The 17,695-nt window shown below is 40.5% G+C and overlaps 1 protein-coding gene and 1 long non-coding RNA gene across 6 annotated transcripts in view; one reads left to right on the top strand and one right to left on the bottom strand.

The window, feature by feature from the left end:
* The window catches only part of tsc22d3 (TSC22 domain family, member 3), a 32,261-nt gene that overhangs the window by 13,388 nt on the left and 1,178 nt on the right, over window positions 1-17,695 (bottom strand). The window lies entirely within an intron of this gene.
* Window positions 3,008-15,914, top strand: LOC124068560. Of its 5 annotated transcripts, none has more exons than XR_006844935.1 (5): window positions 3,009-3,432; window positions 4,894-8,438; window positions 14,221-14,433; window positions 14,509-14,941; window positions 15,644-15,914. It is a non-coding gene; the product is annotated as an uncharacterized LOC124068560 (long non-coding RNA). The 5 variants fall into 5 exon arrangements; XR_006844936.1 differs by having other exon boundaries at window positions 3,011-3,432; window positions 4,894-6,072; window positions 8,301-8,438; window positions 14,221-14,941; XR_006844937.1 differs by having other exon boundaries at window positions 3,008-3,432; window positions 5,884-8,438; window positions 14,221-14,941.

Here is a 17,695-nt window from a genome sequence, read left to right as displayed (position 1 = left end):
AGGTAGCTAACATGAGCATATTTATAGTTATGTCTAATTTCTACCTACGAGACTAGAAGACTATTCCTAGACCTCAGAAATTCAGCTCTTGTTAGGTCAGCAGGATTTACTGTGTAACACAATAGCACTTTTACAGGATGTGATTCAGTCAGGGGAAGGATCAGCATCAAAAGCTTCTGTGTGATCCAGATAACTTGGTCATATCCAGCACTGCAGAGCTGATCTGAGAGGCTGTTTGGGAGTTTACAGGAACCCCAACCTATCCTGCCTTCTCAAAGCCAAGACAGCCTGCCCCTCCGACAAAGACGCAAGTCTTGTTAGCTTCACGGATTGGTCATTTGCCTTTTTTATTTTTTTTTTTTATTATTTTTTTGTTCTTGGTCACAGTCCATTTGTAGATGTGCTGCAGAGAGCTGAGGTGAAGGGAACTGAGTGAAACCTGACTTCAGGATATTTAGTGACATTGTTGGAGTCAAAAAATCTGACAAATGGATTGTGAGGTGACATCTTACCTTGCATCGACAATATAATAATATGAATTAAATAAACATAACACATTACAGTCAGTGAGTGAAAGTGACTTCCATCAATGTGGTTTTCAGGCTGTTTTGAGCAGTAAATGCGACAAAACAAATGAGGAGAGTTTGTCTTTATCTAATGGGATTCTCCTTGAAAACACTTTTCAGCTCATTCAGCATGCTGCTATGTAATGAATACAAATTTTAGAATTAAGCAAATTATGCTTTAGTTACTGAAATATCGCACTAATGGTGTCACTACTTTGCAAATACAAAACTCTTTTGAATAATTGCAAAATAGCTGTGAGCTTAGGACAAATTTCAAAGAGAATATTTTATATGCTGCTTTAAAATACAAACATGTCACTGTGATAGGCTTTGCCATTGAGAAGAGGCTTAAATCCAGCAGATTTTACAGCAGACGATTGGCTGACAGCAAAGTTAAGGTTCAACATTTCCTCCAAGAAACAAACAGGAAATACCTTCATTTAAAGCGACTCTTGAACTCAGAGTCGGTCAGAGTACACAAGACAAATTGTCTTTTTTTTCTCATTTTCCTTGTCTCGAAGCTGCGCAAAAGAGAGAGTCATTGTTTAAAAGCTCAGGTAAACAACTGGCCTGCCTCCAGCGTGTACCCAAGAGGTCCAAAGTTCACCTATGAACACTATCTGTTCTGCACACACGCACCACACGCCAGGTACAGTCACACTCCCATGCAATTCAAAAGTGAGCATTCAAGCATGTAAACTAACAGCACCGAGATATTTCTCACTATGTACGCACGCAACAGAACAGACACAACAATACACGCAGACACTCAGGCACAGAAATGGACGTGCATGTGCACACGAATTTGACGTCATTGACATCTGCAGAGAAGGCACACAAATGCATAAAGGCATGCATGTACAAGTACTACATACACTGTCTCTGTCTGGATGTGCCAATTTACAGTGTCAGGTGACCACTCATATTCTCACAACTCTGAAATAAAGAAATTCTTTTGCAGGACTGAGCATTTTTTATTCCGAATTAATCATACTTTTGAAAAAAATGGAGATTTTAGGATTAACACCAACAGGAGGTAGGAGAGACAATTAAGCTAAAAGCTCAGTTCTGAAAATGTCATTTTCTGGCATCAGTCCTACTCTGAAATACGCACAATAAATGAACCGGATAAGGACGATGGCTATGCTTGAGATCTTCCGGAACGAAAGTTGAGACTGACGTAAAAACTGTAATCAGATCTGGCCTATGGGCAAGGAGACATACGTAATAGCCCTTTTTTGTTTTTGAGATGGACAGATTTCCTGACAGAAGCAGTGTTTTGAAGCCAGTAAGTTGTCACCTTATCTTCACACACAAATCACAGAGTTCAGGTGTTGAGAGACAAGGTTCCCACCAGCATGGCACTGCCTCAACACAGCAAGCTGAAGCTGCAAGTGAAAGCTAAAAATGGCATTGCTTGATGTTAAGGCCACGTTAGGCACTGTACAGCACAAAGCACTCAAACATGCTCCCTGGAAAGAAATTAAAACTGTCCAGAAAAGATCTCAGAGGCAGGAAGAGACTGGGAGAGGTCAGTGAGGTCAGACACTCAGGCACCTCCAGAGCGGTGTACTGATCCAGGGTTGTCTTTGGCTTCAACCCTGCAATAGCAAAAGAGCATGTTGCAGCGCATAACAAAGTGGGAGAGAATATGCCAGGCTCAGCTTGCAGAGTTATTGCACATGAGAGCAGGTATGTGCCAGCACATTTGTCAGAGACAGCTACAGGTATGTCCTCAGATATTTTCTGTCATGTCAATACAGCACAGGTCTTCAGAGTATTGGCTTAACGTAAGACTCCCTGTCATCTCTACAGATTCTCCTTAGGATAAATGATTGATTAAATTAATTTGACATCTGGCTTTCTCTGTTATCACGGTAAATTAAGCAGCGAGTCACAAATGAAACTGTCAGTTAAGTTACAGTTTTGAGGAACTACTTCAGGATTTGGAGAATTGAAACAAAATCGGGTATTTCACAGGTTCCCACACCCACTGACTAACTCATGACCTAGACACACACACACACACACACACACACACACACACACACACATACAGAGTCGTGTTTCCATCACTTCTGGGGACATTACATGGACTTTAATTTCCTGGAGGCTTAACCACCACCTAACCATAGCAATAAACACTACTTCCCTAATCCTACCCCTTACCTTAACCTAACCCTAACTTCAAATGAACCTTAAAGCAAGTCTTCTAATATTTAATGATTTATGTTTTATGGACTTTCATTTTGTCCCAACAAGTAAGGCAGGTCCTCACAATGTGACTGTGTAAACAGATTTTTGTCCCCACAACTGCAGAAATATGCATCCTCACACACACACACACACACACACACACCAAATACGCACAGTCAAAAATAAAGCCAAGTCAGTATCTTATTTTCCATCTTATGTGACTGATTGTCTTCTTCACACCAGTCTAATGACCGCAGTGTTCTCTCTTGGTGAGGCTGTAATTTTTGTGTGACCGCAAAGGAAGGAGCACAGTGTGATGCTTGTAAGGTAGCTGCCAACCTTTCCCACATGGGCACCCCCTCAACAAAACGTAATAGTAATAGTGACAGTATGTGGCAATTGATTTTCTGAATATTGTTAATAGAGTGTACAATATCCTGCCAGTGACTGTTTGATTTGGCTTTATGTAACTTCTGTATCTTGTCTGCCACCTTGTGCACAGTCCTTTGTCCTGCTGTCTGTCATCTCTCACTCCCTCTAGATTCTTCTCTGTCTGTGCTGCTCACCTCCTCCTCTAACAGCTTTTGTTATTCCTGTTCTTTCACACTGTCTCGGAGCAGTAAATCCTATCCGACTGGCAAGCTCCAGGACGTCCTAACCCTGACTTGAGGTAATTATCCTGTCTCTGATCTATCTCATCATATTCCTAGTCGTCTGGTACACGCTTAGGCCTACCTATTTTCATCTGTTGCTCTCTCTGTGTATGTAAGTTTGGAGTGTCTATAGATGCAAGATGGGAGGGGTAACTGTGACAACAACATCAAGTCTCATGCGTCATAAACTTAGACACTTGTGTTTACTCTGGAAGCATACCATGTCTGGGCTATATTCCTGAATAAAGGGATAACCACAAAGGGATGCTGTCTGGTCATGCCCTCCCATCCTGTTATTCCAGAAATCAAAGAAAAAAAAAATTGCAACAAAACATCTCCTGTCTGTTTCATTAATGCAAAAAACTAGGCCATCGCACACATCGTGCAGCAACTTGTTGGTTTGTTTTTATTCAGATTGCACAGAGGAGACTGCAGAGAATAAAATTTTATGTGACATAGTACATGTAATTTACACTCACATATATACATATATGTATATAAATGTATGTGTGTGAAAGAACATTTATCATAAGAAAAACACACCACATATATGAAATGTGATTGGGCGGGGTGAAAACATCTTGACATGTACATGGAAGTCAAAGAGTTGTTGCAAAATATGCATATTTCCTTCAACATGCCAGTACAGAGGAGCACAGTTTGAGGCATTTCCTAAGGGCATTGTGTAACTGTGTGACTAATATATATCTTTTTTGTTTTTAATTCTTTTGTCTTGACTGTTCATCACTTCATCTGGTTGCCTATTCACTATTCATAAAGTGTAACTGTTCTTTTCTATTTGCTCCTACAGTTATTTTTGCAGACCACCACCGTACATTTGTTGAAAATGTAATTTATTTGCACGAAATTTAACAAAAAAAACCACAACAAACAAAAAGATGAATTTGACTGATGGCTCCATTTTTTTTTTTTTTTTTTGTCATTCATTATCATGAATTCATTTGGCCATGATAATCAGTGAAAACCTGATATGGTGATGGACCAAGTCTGTGTGAAAAGAAACACACCAGTCAGCACAAACATGTACAACCATGAGGCAGACAGACAAGCAAATGAGGGCAATAACAAGAATCCGTGGTATCGCCTTTCATTAGTTCACCAGATACTGCGTGTCTGGCTCTGCAGCCTGAGAACAGCCTCTTGCCTTGTATCAAAGACTCAGCAGAGCGCTACCAAATGCCAAAACAGGAAAATGCAAAAATGAGGAAGAGAAAAGGAGAGGAGGAGAAAGAGGGAGGGAGGAGAGGGCTTTCACAGCTGTTGTTAGGCAGTGTTTCCTCTGATAGGAGGCTTTGGCTGTACTCCCAGTTCTTCAGATAAACTGTCAAAAAAACATGGTTACCTTGAGATATGAGGGGGGGGCAGGCTGGGGTGTTTGCATTAGAGAAGGAGAGATAGAGTTTTAATGTGCAAATTTAATCCAACTTTTTATTTGACTTTATCCCCTGGTTGGTTAGATAAATCATGCTGCACAAATCCTGCAGAAAACCTCAGAGATACACCCTTTCCAAGTTTGAACACCAATTAAGCAGCGCATTAACTCCAGAAAAGATAAGTCTAACCCTAAATATTATTTATGTCACTATTTGATATGGTTTGTTTACATATGATGGTTTTTTTTTTTGTGCATTTACGGTCTATGTTGTACAGGGACACATTGGTTGTTGTAATTTCCTCATGAAGACATCGTGAGGCAGGAAAAGCTTAATACTCCACTTAAAGGTTTAAGAGATATTGCATTTCCCATTTGAATATTTCATGTTTGTTCCAACAGAATTGTTCGTTCTTTGTGTGCAGCAAGCATTTATTTTATTGTGTTTTAGGTTTTGTTGTGCATATTTACAGTTTGATTTGGTCTAAGGATTGTGTGGTATGAATGCTTACTTGTGGATTTAATTCAAGTTTGACTCAAGTGTGATTAAGATGAATAAATCTATTGGTAACAGAAGAAATATAATAATATAAGTAATAGTTAGGTATACAAGATCAAACTCCCACCTGTGTTTGTGCAGTAGGATGTTGAGCAGGACTGCAGTGCAGACATCTGCAAAACCTGTTAGCCTCTTATCATGGGATCAAGACGATAAGCAGAATCTAAGTCTTAAATCTGTCCTACTGCACGTCTCATTGTGTTTGTGATAGCAAGTGTCACGGACTGTTAAGTTTTATCACCGCTGGGTCAATGTTTTTTGAATTACTGTATGCTATAGTTGGCCTTGGACAAAGTGGCAGCTTAGCTGTTTCAACATCAAATACTGGTAGTTCTGAACAAAAAACATTTCCTCAGAACAAATATCTAAACAAGTGATGTAACACAGTTGCTGAGGTATTGGCTTAAGTACTGGTGAGTTTGGTCCCGCGCTCAAAGGAACAAGAAAAATATGATGATTCATCATTTCATTTCGCAGTAGCATCATGTCATGTGTTTTGTTTCATATCTGTTTCAGTGAAAGCCTAATGGCATCTGCATTTTGATGCTAGCATAAGAGGGACAATGACACGCCAGAGATGACAGAGGTCCTGAGCGATGCTGCTTTCAGTGAATTGGCCCAGATATCATTTCAGAAAACACACAAGGGGAGAAATACCGCCATGTCTGAATCTGATATCTTCTTCTAGAATATGAATGGCAGGAGGTATCATTCTTGCCAATTATTGTTCTTTTTTTATATGTTTTATATGCACCTCTTGCTGGCTGTCACAGAATAACAGCAAGGGAAGTTTTTTGTTTTTTTATCTGGGTGCTTCTCTGAATTTCCTACTAATACAAGCTAATACAAGAGGGTTGCAAAGTAGGTCCATGAACAAAGACAGACCTAGAAATACACCAAACCACTCGCTAAAAAAAAAAAATGGATCAGATAACAGCACATTAAATTCCAAACTGATGATTCTCATGGTAAAATCGGGCACGGCATGGAAGGATTGAAACTGTTTTGCCAACATTTCCACACTGTTGTGTCTGTCTGTTTGTTATGTAAGCTCTGGTTCAGACAGGAGTCGGTCTTGGAATGGGAAGGAGCACTCGGCCGTTACAGGTTACACCTACAGATTATTAATGGTTGGAATATCAGAACATTCTCTGACTGATTGCACCAACCAGAGATGACCTTCATCACCCATATGTTACCTGGGTGTACCCTGCATGAGGGACGGTGGTGTGCTTTCTTCCATTTCATGTCAAATCCAAAATACTGGAAATGGCTGGATTCTGATTCATTAAAACATCACCTTCAAACTGCATAACACATAATATTTAACTGCTAAAAGGGCATTCTGATGCATGCATTATGTGGCATATACATTGTCTTAGTTGCTTCCGATTGATGCATGTAGGAAAGTATCTTTTTGAAACTGAAAACTGAGCCCTAAACACCAGACCAAAATTTGCTTTAAATTGGCAATACTTTGAGAGATATGTCTTTCATGTGTGCACTTACAGCAATTTATTTCAGATGCCTAAAATGAACCTCAAAGTCATTATAAGCTAAAATAAAAAGCTACAGCAGTTGTTTTAACTTTACATTCTGGCCCAAAAATCAGCTCATCAGCATTCAAAAAGGAAAAGTCAACATTTTGGAACACGATTATATAATATGTGCACTGTTCTCTACTTCCCACACACCATGACCTGACATAAAAGAATATGCAACGCTCAAATTATACTAAACAAGCCTGAAGGAGATGTATTAGTGCAAACATTATAGTTGGGCAGATCGAGCGTGTGGAACTCGCAGATGGAAATGTATCGGAGAGAAAATCATCATGCGCCTCGCAGATGATTTTGATTTCCTGTCGAATTCCTGTATACGTGAGCCTTTAGCGGCATGGAAAAGGATTAATAAGTCAACTGTTCCTTGAAAAGCACTCAAAATTAAAAAGGTGTCTCCCCTTTTTATAAAAAATTAAAATTCTGTTTAGTATTGGTGTTCTTTTTTGGAATCCAATTAATCTGTACTAGAAACCCCTAATCTCTTGACTTGTTTAGGGTGACTTTTGCTTTTGTCAGTCTTCCTGCCTAAGCCGAGCTCTTCCGCAACAAAACGTGCCCCTACTGATGCAAGAAAGACCTCCCGACCCCAACCGACTTCCACTCTTTTGGCTCACAAGTACTGAAAGGTTGTGACCTAAAGTGTTACATAAAGCAAAACAGGCTCCACTTCCCCTTATATGACAGTGTGTGTGCAGGTTAGTGATGAATAGGTTTTTGTGTGCATTGCAGACCCCTGAAGGACTTTTGTCAGGGATGTGGATGACAGCCTTGATGGAATCTGTGGATGTGTGCGATGTGCATGAGTGTATGCACAAGAGAGGGGGACAGGAGGAATGGATGAACAAAGGGTGGGGAAAGAGAGTTTCAGCATTCTTCAGCATCATGCCAAGAAAGAGGCCAATGCCACTCTTTCCTGGCGTCGGCCTCACTTGTTCCTAAACCCAGCATCAGAGCCCTATTACTCTGGCCCAGGAGCAGCTGCATGTATTCAGAGAACTGTTGCTGAACCTAATCCCAGAATGTGTAAAAACACCAAAGTATGCAAACATAATGATGATCTGTGGCTCAGTCCTCCTCCATGATGCCATATTGGGAGGAATGCAGAAAGAGGTCATTTAATGTGACTGGTGATAAGTGCTCTTCTTAATGGCACAGTAAGATGGCAGGGGACCGAGCCATAACGTCCTGTCAGACACGACCGACCTGGTCCGTTCCATAATACAACTTCTTCTATTAAAACACAGGGACACAAAGGCAGATGTGAGGTCTTGAACAAGTTGATGTTCATTTCAGTCTGCCATAGTAAAATCACAGACTCACTGAAACTTGGCACATATCTGCATGCTCATTTTTCTCCTTTTTGTCTGGCAGGCTCTTGTCTGCCAGAAAGGACAAAAAAAAAGGAGCTCTGCCAGTGGGACAGGATTTGTGTTCAGTCCAGCAAGCCTCTCCTCTCTGCTGCTGAAGCTATAGTAAGAACTGACTTGGATTTAAGACACAGCCACAGTGGTAAGCAATAAAATGCAGATATAGTCAGCTATGTTTTGTTTGTTTTTTTTTCCCCCATGGACTCACTGTGAAAACTGCATTGTCATCACAGAAAAAAGTAGTACATTTGAAGGGTTTTTTTTTCTTTCTTTCACTGTGAGTTTGTTTAGTTTTATCTTTTGGTTTCATTTTCAGATTTCTTTTTTCCTTCCTTTCTTTCTAACAGAGTCGCTCGCCAGTTGTGCTGGAACACTTGAACCCAGTGAGAGTTCGGAAATTTGGACTCACCGCTAACAAACAGGAAACCATATTCATTACACCAAAGTCAGAGTTTGATTACGGTTCATAGGGATTTGCCAGTCATCTGGCCTTTTTAGGACATTTATACTGTAAAGTGTGATTCAGAGTGGCAGTTATATTACAATCAATTTGTGCCAAGGTCAGCCTCTGCCCTCACAGCAGAAAAAAAAAGGTTTCCAGATTTAGCAAAGTTTATTGCGTACTTAGATACGTCTGACGAAACAAACTCGTTGCACCAAGTTGTGAAGAGGTTGCACATGTTCTCGATTCATTTTCACTGTTTGACAGCTGTGAGAAGTCTCTCACTTGTTTATTTGGCTGTTTTGTAAAGGCCCAATTTCATGATGCAAGTATGAATGACAGTACAACGCAGGACAGTACAACGCAGGCCTTCCCAGACATGAGGGGTGGGGTGGGGTGGGGGTCTTCAAAGTGAGGTAAACACTTGATGAAATGAACTAAATGTTAAAACGCCAGTTGCTTTAGATTTCAGTGACGATATCATGTGTGAGGGGAAGGAGAAGTCAGAGACTCCAGTATAACTCTAATTACACATTTACTTTTAAAAACCACATTACATAATTGTTTAATGGGCCAAAACAACTTGATTGAGTGATTAGCTCAACTGATTTTGAAATATGCTTCCTGACCAAAACTGTGTTCGCTTATGATTCTTATTACTTGTTTGTTTGTTTTTTTCTTGGAAAACTTTGACATTTAAATTACACATCCTCCCTTCAGAGCTCAAAATTGTACACTGCAGTAAAGAAATGCACAGCACTGATGTTGCCAAACTACAGATGCCCAGAAACTTCACAAATAGAAGGCGACTGTCCCTGATGCTGTAACCTTTCCTGTGTTGTGGAAAGAGTTTCATGACCGGCAGAAGTGCAAAGAGGTAACTGTTTTCTTTCGGAGAGACTCTAGGAACATTTCAGTATGATCAGGTATGACAACACAGTTGCTAAATTATGGCTAATTCGTAAGAGTGTTTGTGTAAGTAAGTGTGTGTGTGTGTGAGGGTACATCATGTACCCAACCTGTGTGTGACTAGTACCCAGGGAGGAATAAGAGGGTAATGATAGACCTGGCTCAGACTCGCTCTGGCTGCATTGTGTAGCAGCCTATTGTAGTAAGAACAAAAAAAAACACAGTTTGGAGCAGCAACACTTGGGATTACAAAACAGGTGTCTGGAGAGAAACAGAAAGACAGAATAAAGCTGAAAATATTTACCAGAATTTTAGTGTGAGTTTTTACATCAAAGAGAAAGACACTGTATGCTCATGAAAAGCATTTGTTTCAACATTTACTGTTCCTCTCCTCAGCCACAGTTTGATTTGGCTCTTAGTAGCAGGGTGTGTTACCACATTCCCATGCAGAGTGAGAAAAAATGGGAATCCCATGCTATTGAAAATGGCGCTGAATAAAAATTCTACTGCCCTCCAGCTTGCAGTGTGGGTGGTATAGTGCAAATCATTTCAGCTTGCCTGCATCCATACCATGAACTACGCTGGAGACAATACAAGTATTTTCCAGTGCCCAAATAAACCACTGATGCAGCAGGTTGTTATGTGCAAGCTGCAGACTGATAAAAAAAGCAAATCACACTGAACTAACCCATTAGTGTTATGCAAGTGGTATTAAAGCCTATTCATAGAGTGTAATTATGACATATTGAGTATTTGTGATACTATTACTCACTCTAAAGCACAGGGCTTTGTGTGTGTGTGTGTGCGTGTACATGCATGTGTGGGAGTGTGATGGCAAGTGTTGACAGGCTGCCTTATTATCTAAATAGACGCCGTAGCCATGGTCCAAAAAGATAAGGCAATGAGTGCAAGACAGGGTCATTTCAGCCCCCCCGCTCCTCCTCCTCCTTTACTCAGACTTATTTAAGCCCCGCAGCTCCCAGTTAGAACAACTGAGATGGAGAAAGAAACAAAAAGAAAAGAGAGGGAAGGATGAAAAAAACAAGGATAAGGAGCAAGGGAAGAGATGTAACAAATAAAAGAGGGGAGGACAAAGAGAGCTGTGCAAACATGAAGCATGGAGGAAGAAAGTGTTTTAATGTTTTAATGGATGGGTGGTACTGCTTTCCTCCTCTGAAGGATTTGTGATTTTTTTTTTGTTTGTTTTTAAGAATGCTTCCTTCTTTTTGTTGCTCTGAAATATCAAACCCAATGTGTACTTTCCATATCCATTTTATAGGCGTCTGCACTCAGCTGTGCTTTAGAGGGGTGGAGATCCTCTTATTTGTTTTGACTTCAGGAATTCTTCTCCATTTAAGTTTACGTTTACGTGGCAAAGCTGAACCGCCTCATGACAGAAATAGTTTTCAACAGAAACCACGTTACTCTGGACAAATTTTAACCGCTAAACAAAACCAAAACAAACAAAACAAAATAAAAACAGCTTTACCTTTGCCTTTCCATGACATGTTGGATATTTACAAACCGGAGCCTGGTAACAATCATAAAACAGGCATTAAGCAATCAGAAAATGACCTTTTAATGTTTCACAAACTGCAGATCATTTTCACTTTCATTTACTATCACACTGAAAGTGCTGACGATTTGAGTTGGAGGCACACATGTTGTGTTACTTATGGATTTCTAATCCACCTCTGGTACATGCCGTCTCTTACTCTCTGTCGCTAAGAACAAAAGAGCTTAGCCGGATTCTGCTGCGGTGACGTGTCAAGAAAGCCATAATACTCGGTCACCTTTGTGTACTATATGCTGTAAGTGTGTTCATATTTGTGTGGAATGGAATGTGACCTCTAGACAGACTGATGACTTACTCGTTCCCGACCCTTGCAGCTGTCACAAGCAGTGCAGGACAGGTTTGTGTAAAGGTTACAAGGCTAAGCTAACAACTCTAATAAAGGGGGAAGGGGGAATTGATGAATTTTGTAAATCATAAAAACAATACATAGCAGGCAGTTTGCACGGAGCGACACTTTTGAACACAGAGTATCATAACGGCTATCTGGTGAGCATGTCGTGTTTATGGTGTTGCTAGGCGCAGCTGAACATGGAACCAAACTGGTGTTGGTAAAGAAAGACCTGTGCACCAACCTGTGGTGCAGGGCGTGTCTGCAGATTTCTGAGTTGACATACACTGATCGCTGCCTGCTGAAGTAGATGGTGTGTGTCTGGGATGTAAAACGCATGTGTGATAAACTGAGAGCATGCTCCACAAGGACCACCGACAACTTGGCTGCCGTTTTATAAACTTTACTGTACATCCCTCTTTAAACTGGCCCCTCAGTGATATAATCAAACACAGAACTAAGTCCTGGTGCAAACACACCAAATATATAGCAACATGTGTTTGGAAATCCAGTGATTTCTAATATTATAAATCAGTCTCTTCCCCCATGAATGTCTCTTTTCAACTCTCCACAGGTCAAAGCCTGTGTTATTCAGGAAAGTCATAAAAACAACCGTAAAATAAACACTTTTCATGGCTTTTACTTCCTCTAGCCTCCAAACAGTCACTTCCTTTAACTATAGAAAAAGGTTGTGACTTTTACCACAGACGTCTGCAGTCTACCTACAGCATATCGTAGAGTTCAGTGTTAACAGCACACTATTTTTAGCAAGTCCTGTCTATGTTTTGTCTTCGCACCGGCCTCCTGTCTGGCTGTTTGTCTACCCCTGACTCTTTCTCTATCTTTCTCTCCCTGTAGCTCTCCCTCTCACCCCCCCCCCCCCCCCCCCCCCAGCCCTGCTCAGAGCTCACTTTTGTGGCCTTTGTTTGTTCAGGATTTGCTCCTCAGAATTGCCCGGCCATGAATCCGTTTTTCCACCCAGACATCCTTCCCTTTGCTGCCTTCTCACCGCTAATCCCTGTTTTTTTGTTTATATCCGCATCCCCTGCCACCTGTAACCCGTGAAGTTACGTAACTCCCTTCAACCTTGTGTAGGACACGTAGCTTTTCCTGTGAAAGTTACATTGTTTAGTTGCAAACAAAAAACAAAGTAAGTGGATACAGGTTCTGTTATCAGAAAGGGTGTATTTGATGTGTATCAGCCTTTTATGTGGTGAAACTGGGAGAGACAACAGTAATGATTAGTTTAAAACATATTTCACCTGCCTCACAAAGTATTCTGTAAATATGGAACTTCAGATTATATTGCTCTCTCCTGGATACTGGATACTGGATACATATGCCTGTTACAGCTGTTCCTGAATTCACATGTTTGCAATAAGTGTGCTTTTTTTCATTACGTAGCATTTGTCTGTCAAATGAGGCCAATTTTAGAGCAGTATAGAACACAGGATACTGAGGAAACTGCGTTTTGTTTACCTTATCATAACATCTTTACATTGACGACTGATTTGTGTGCTATTTTACCACCACAATGTTATCTGAACAACAGAACAAGCCTGAATGCACAAAAGCATGTGATATATATATATATATACAAGCGATTCATGCAAAAGATTTGCTCACTCATAGTTACCTCCTGTCATTATAAGGGGCTGTCAATTGAGACATCAGCTGGTCACATCTATCCAATAGCTGCCTACATCGTCACCCTCTATAATCTTGATGCTGCCTTTAATTATGATTTCCTTTACTGTGGCCACGCTGTTGTTATTCGCACCAGCCTCAGCAGAGTCGACAGCCACGGCCACCAGTGTGTGGACTCCAAGGAGGGACTGATCTTGCTGCAGCTCAGGGAAAATGCCCCTCGAATACAAATCTCCCTGAAGAGTCCGAGTGCCAAAGACTGTCTGACAAGGCTTAAATATCACCTACTATCTGTTGTGATAACAAATATCTTTATTTTCTTCGCTTGTCTGTCCGGGTTGAACTGCCCTGTACTCAGCTCTACTTTGACTACCTTGAGCAAGGCACTTAACTCCCAATTTGCTCCCCTGGCGCCTGACAGTGGCAGCCCACGGCTCCTGTGTGTGTGTGTGTGTTCACTGCATGTAATTTGCTGGGTTTTGCGTGTGCATTCAGCCAAGGAAGGGTTAAATGCAGAGGAAAAATTTCGTGCGTGTAAAAATATATATACTGCCAACAAAAGTTGATTCTTCTGATTCTTCGTCTTCTGACACAGCTGGATCCTGAATCCGCTCTACTGTGGGAGGGCTGGGTCATGTTCAGTGGTGTGATCTCTGGTCAAAACTTTTACCACTGTAATGTGGGCTGGTTTAGTTCAGCCAAGTTTAGAAAGATAAATAGTTGTGTCAGAGCAGAAAAAAGTCATAGGTTGTAGCTCTTCTGTCAGAATCCTTTTACTGCCATTTTTGTACATTTTATCATTCAAAGCACAAACTTGGAGTCTGTGTATCGTGTGAAAAGAGCCTCACCTCAAAAAAGACATTTTTGCTTTTAGGAAAATTCTTTCTCTCTCCACAGACCTGAATCAAGAAATGAAAATCATTTCATTAACACCAAGCAACTTCTTGTTTAAACTTGTTTAGTCGCTTCATGTACTATTAAAGATTATACCAACTGGTTTTAAAGCCCTTTCTGTCTTACAGTTACAGATGGAGGTATGCAAGTCCACGCCACTGCATTACTGAAAAGAACACTTGAATAATGACTGATCATTACTCTGTTGTCGGTACACTTGGGAAGAAGCTCTCCACGCTGAAGGGTGCAAATTAATCTCAGCCCTGTCCTGTGGCAACATCATTGGTTGCTGCAGAGATCTTTGACACTTTGACATTCTTGTGACATCTTTTGTGCTGCCGGTAAGTTCTTTGTGCTTTGTATTTTGACTGCTCACTGACGTGAAGTGATAAACGTTGAATGTGTCATCGCTGCAGGCTCCTCATCCCTCTTCACGCCAGAATGACGGTGTTTAGCGGCTGTTAAGTACTGACTGACTGCCTGGGGTGAAGGTGTGCAAGAGACTCATTCCCGCCACGCGTAGCTCTCTAAGTTTCAAAGTAAATGAACACATCTCCTCTGGTTTTATCATGGGGACATCACAGATCCCGTCCCCCCCACCTCTCAAGTGGTCTCTGGCTCGGCTGGAAACATTAAACAAGACTTATGAGTTCAAATTCTGCTCTCTGCACATTTCTGTGACCTCTGTGAACATTTACATAACTAGTTTGCTGGCCACTGCCACTGCCTCATACTGATATTCAGTCCCAAAGTTGTCCTGGCGTCCTTCCTCAGGCTATGCTGAACATTTTATTCTGTTAAGAAGTGGCAAACGCCAATGATGGCAGCTCAGCAGACTGACCACCCAGGGTGAGTTCACAACATAAACCTTTGCCAGGCTTTCATCAGAAACCGGGCCTTCCCAAAGCACTTGAAAAATGTCTGAACTTCTGCAAACTTCAGCAAGGCAGCTTTCTTATTTCAACTGACAGGACTAGACTTTGAGTACGTGTGTGAATGAATGAGTGCGTTTGTGTAGAAATCAATGTTTTAATCCTGCAGGAAAGTCATTCCATAAAAGCCACATGATCCAAGACTGTGATTCCCTCTTGAGAGGGAAAGGTTCAGGTACAAAGTGTTCTAGCTAAACACTCTGTTTGTCATGCAAACAGTTGAGCTGGTACAGACAGATGCACGGTCATACTGGCCAGTGACACGAGTGAGCATATTGCTTATGAGCCAGAAATGCCACAAATGCTGGCATTAGCAATCAGATTTTTTCCTCATTTAAGTTTAATTGATTGAATAATCTTTGGTTAGTGAGGAAATGCATGAAGCTGCGAATACAGCTGTGGCGTTATGACTAAAAACTATTGTGTAACATTTTGAACAAAGCCACTAGAAATTTTTCAAGGTATGATCTTGTAAACAACTGAATGTAGTGACTAATAACTCATTACCTAGAAAACTATAACTTCAAGTCTAAAGATATGTTGAAAGTATTGTCCTAAAATGAAAAGAAAGAGTTTGAAAAGCATTATTTTTGTTCACTGATTTCGTTCTTGTCTACAGAAGGTTGTCCTGGCTGGAGCTGGAGCTACAGTCCTCAACCACCAGCCTCAACCTCAACCAAGTTTCTTCACCCCTTGCTCTTCATTCTACAGTATCATAACAACACACCCTTACTATCATAAATAAATCAAGAACAAATTGTTCCTGCTTGAATAATGCAGCTCCACAGCAAGAACAATGTTGCCTTGAATGGTTTCAAATTAATGAGCATTGAAACAACTGTTATGCAACCTAACAGATGGAAAAATAAAGTGTGTGGAAGTTCTCCAAACAGCCTATATGTGATCATTTATTTAGACAGAAGTAGCCCCTGCAGCAAATAGGTATTAAAAACAATTCACGTAAAAGCTTACTTTTTCCAGTTGCTTGAGAGTTTGGCATTGATAAGCATTTACAGCCAAAAGCAACTGCTGTAAGGTCTAATCATTATCGTCATCAGCCCCATCAGCTGCAGCACTCAGTCAATGGTTTTACATCCCCTGTACTGTATGTACTTACACACTTGTCAATCATCACCACAGGAGATAAGAATAGACTCTAATAGCCGTAGCATATAGCAAAGTTAAAACAGGTTAAATTTTAACTTGTCTGGGAGCTTGATTTGTATGATGTGGCAGCTTCTGGGGATATTTGATAAAGTGCTGATAACGCTTCTTGCCCGAGAACATTCCAGATAACATCTACAAATAACTGAACCAATGATAAAAAAAAAAAAAAAAGTTCATTCCAAGGAAATTTTATCAGGATAAATATTATCACAGATAGTTTATCTGGCTTAATGTCGGGGGAAAAAAAATCTGGTTTTACCTGAGATTATTTTTTAGAAGGATTCACATTGCAGAGTGAACTTTATGTTGAAAAGTCTTATGAGTGTTAACAAATTTAATAGGCTTTCTTCAGTATTTTTGGACGTTTACCATAAAATATTAATGGAACAAGTACATAGCTGTGAAGTATTAAAAAAGAAAAACTCAGAAGGACATCATCAAGAGTTAGTCAGATAAAAAAATCAGTCTGTAGGTTACAGTGACTTCAGGAAAACAGACAAGACAGAAATAGTAGGAACAGGAGCAAAGGTCTTTTTTTATCAGGATTCCTTTAGTCCACCTCCAGACAAAGAAGAAAACCCCTCTTTTATCGACAAATTATCAGATGAGTGTTATCATATGATGTACATATGTCTAACATATATTCCATGATCTTTTGACACATATCTCTGTTTCCCTGACACAAATGAGGACAGCTCGGCAGTATATGACATTCAAAGGTGGCTCCCATAGTGTATATCGATAGCCTTCAGATCTCCACATTTTACTGCTCTCATAACCAAACAGACCAGATGTAATTACAGCTTTTCCAAGTTATCACTGTACAGTAACTGCTGGCTCCGGTTCAGGAGTTCAGCGACAATCAAAGCCGTAGCCAAGTGGAAAGATGGTAACTGCTAATCTGAGGCTGAAGTCATTTGACAGTAGCTGCCAAACAAACTCTCCAATTGGCAACAACTTTGTAGCAGGACATTCTCCTTCTCAGAGACACTGTGAGGTGAGCTGCCAAACGCTGTTTTCTAAACAGCATTTGGCAGAGGCAGAAAGTATCAGGTCAGTTTTAATTGACCTCCAGCAATGATCATTTTAGTTTGGTCAATTTGCTGGCAAGCTGTTTGTTTTCTTCTCTGGCTTTTTGTTCTCCACGTCATATTTTGTTGAAATCTTTCATAGAAAGACTTAGCATTGTGAATCTAGGAAAACCATTTCTTTCTCAGAGTTTTACAGTGTTTTACGAATATAAACAAATGCCCCTAAACTGAATAGCCCTATAAAAGGAAAACACAGCATGGGGTAAATACTGTAGAGCACATGCTCATGTCATTGTCAGCATCATGTAATGTAAGATATCCAGTGTGCCACGTGAAACATATGGACGGTGCAGATTTAAATAGACACTGCGACCTGCAAATACGTTCGGACACTTTTGTATGTTTTGAATTCACATTTCAGTGATTTTAGATGCGAAGCAATACAAAGTATTTAGTGTTTATCAAGCACAAAC

Source organism: Scatophagus argus, chromosome 12, assembly GCF_020382885.2.
Source record: "Scatophagus argus isolate fScaArg1 chromosome 12, fScaArg1.pri, whole genome shotgun sequence".
Classification (NCBI taxonomy): Eukaryota; Metazoa; Chordata; class Actinopteri; family Scatophagidae; genus Scatophagus; species Scatophagus argus.
Note: the sequence above shows the minus strand (reverse complement) of the source record. Positions and strands in the feature narration are given on the sequence as shown.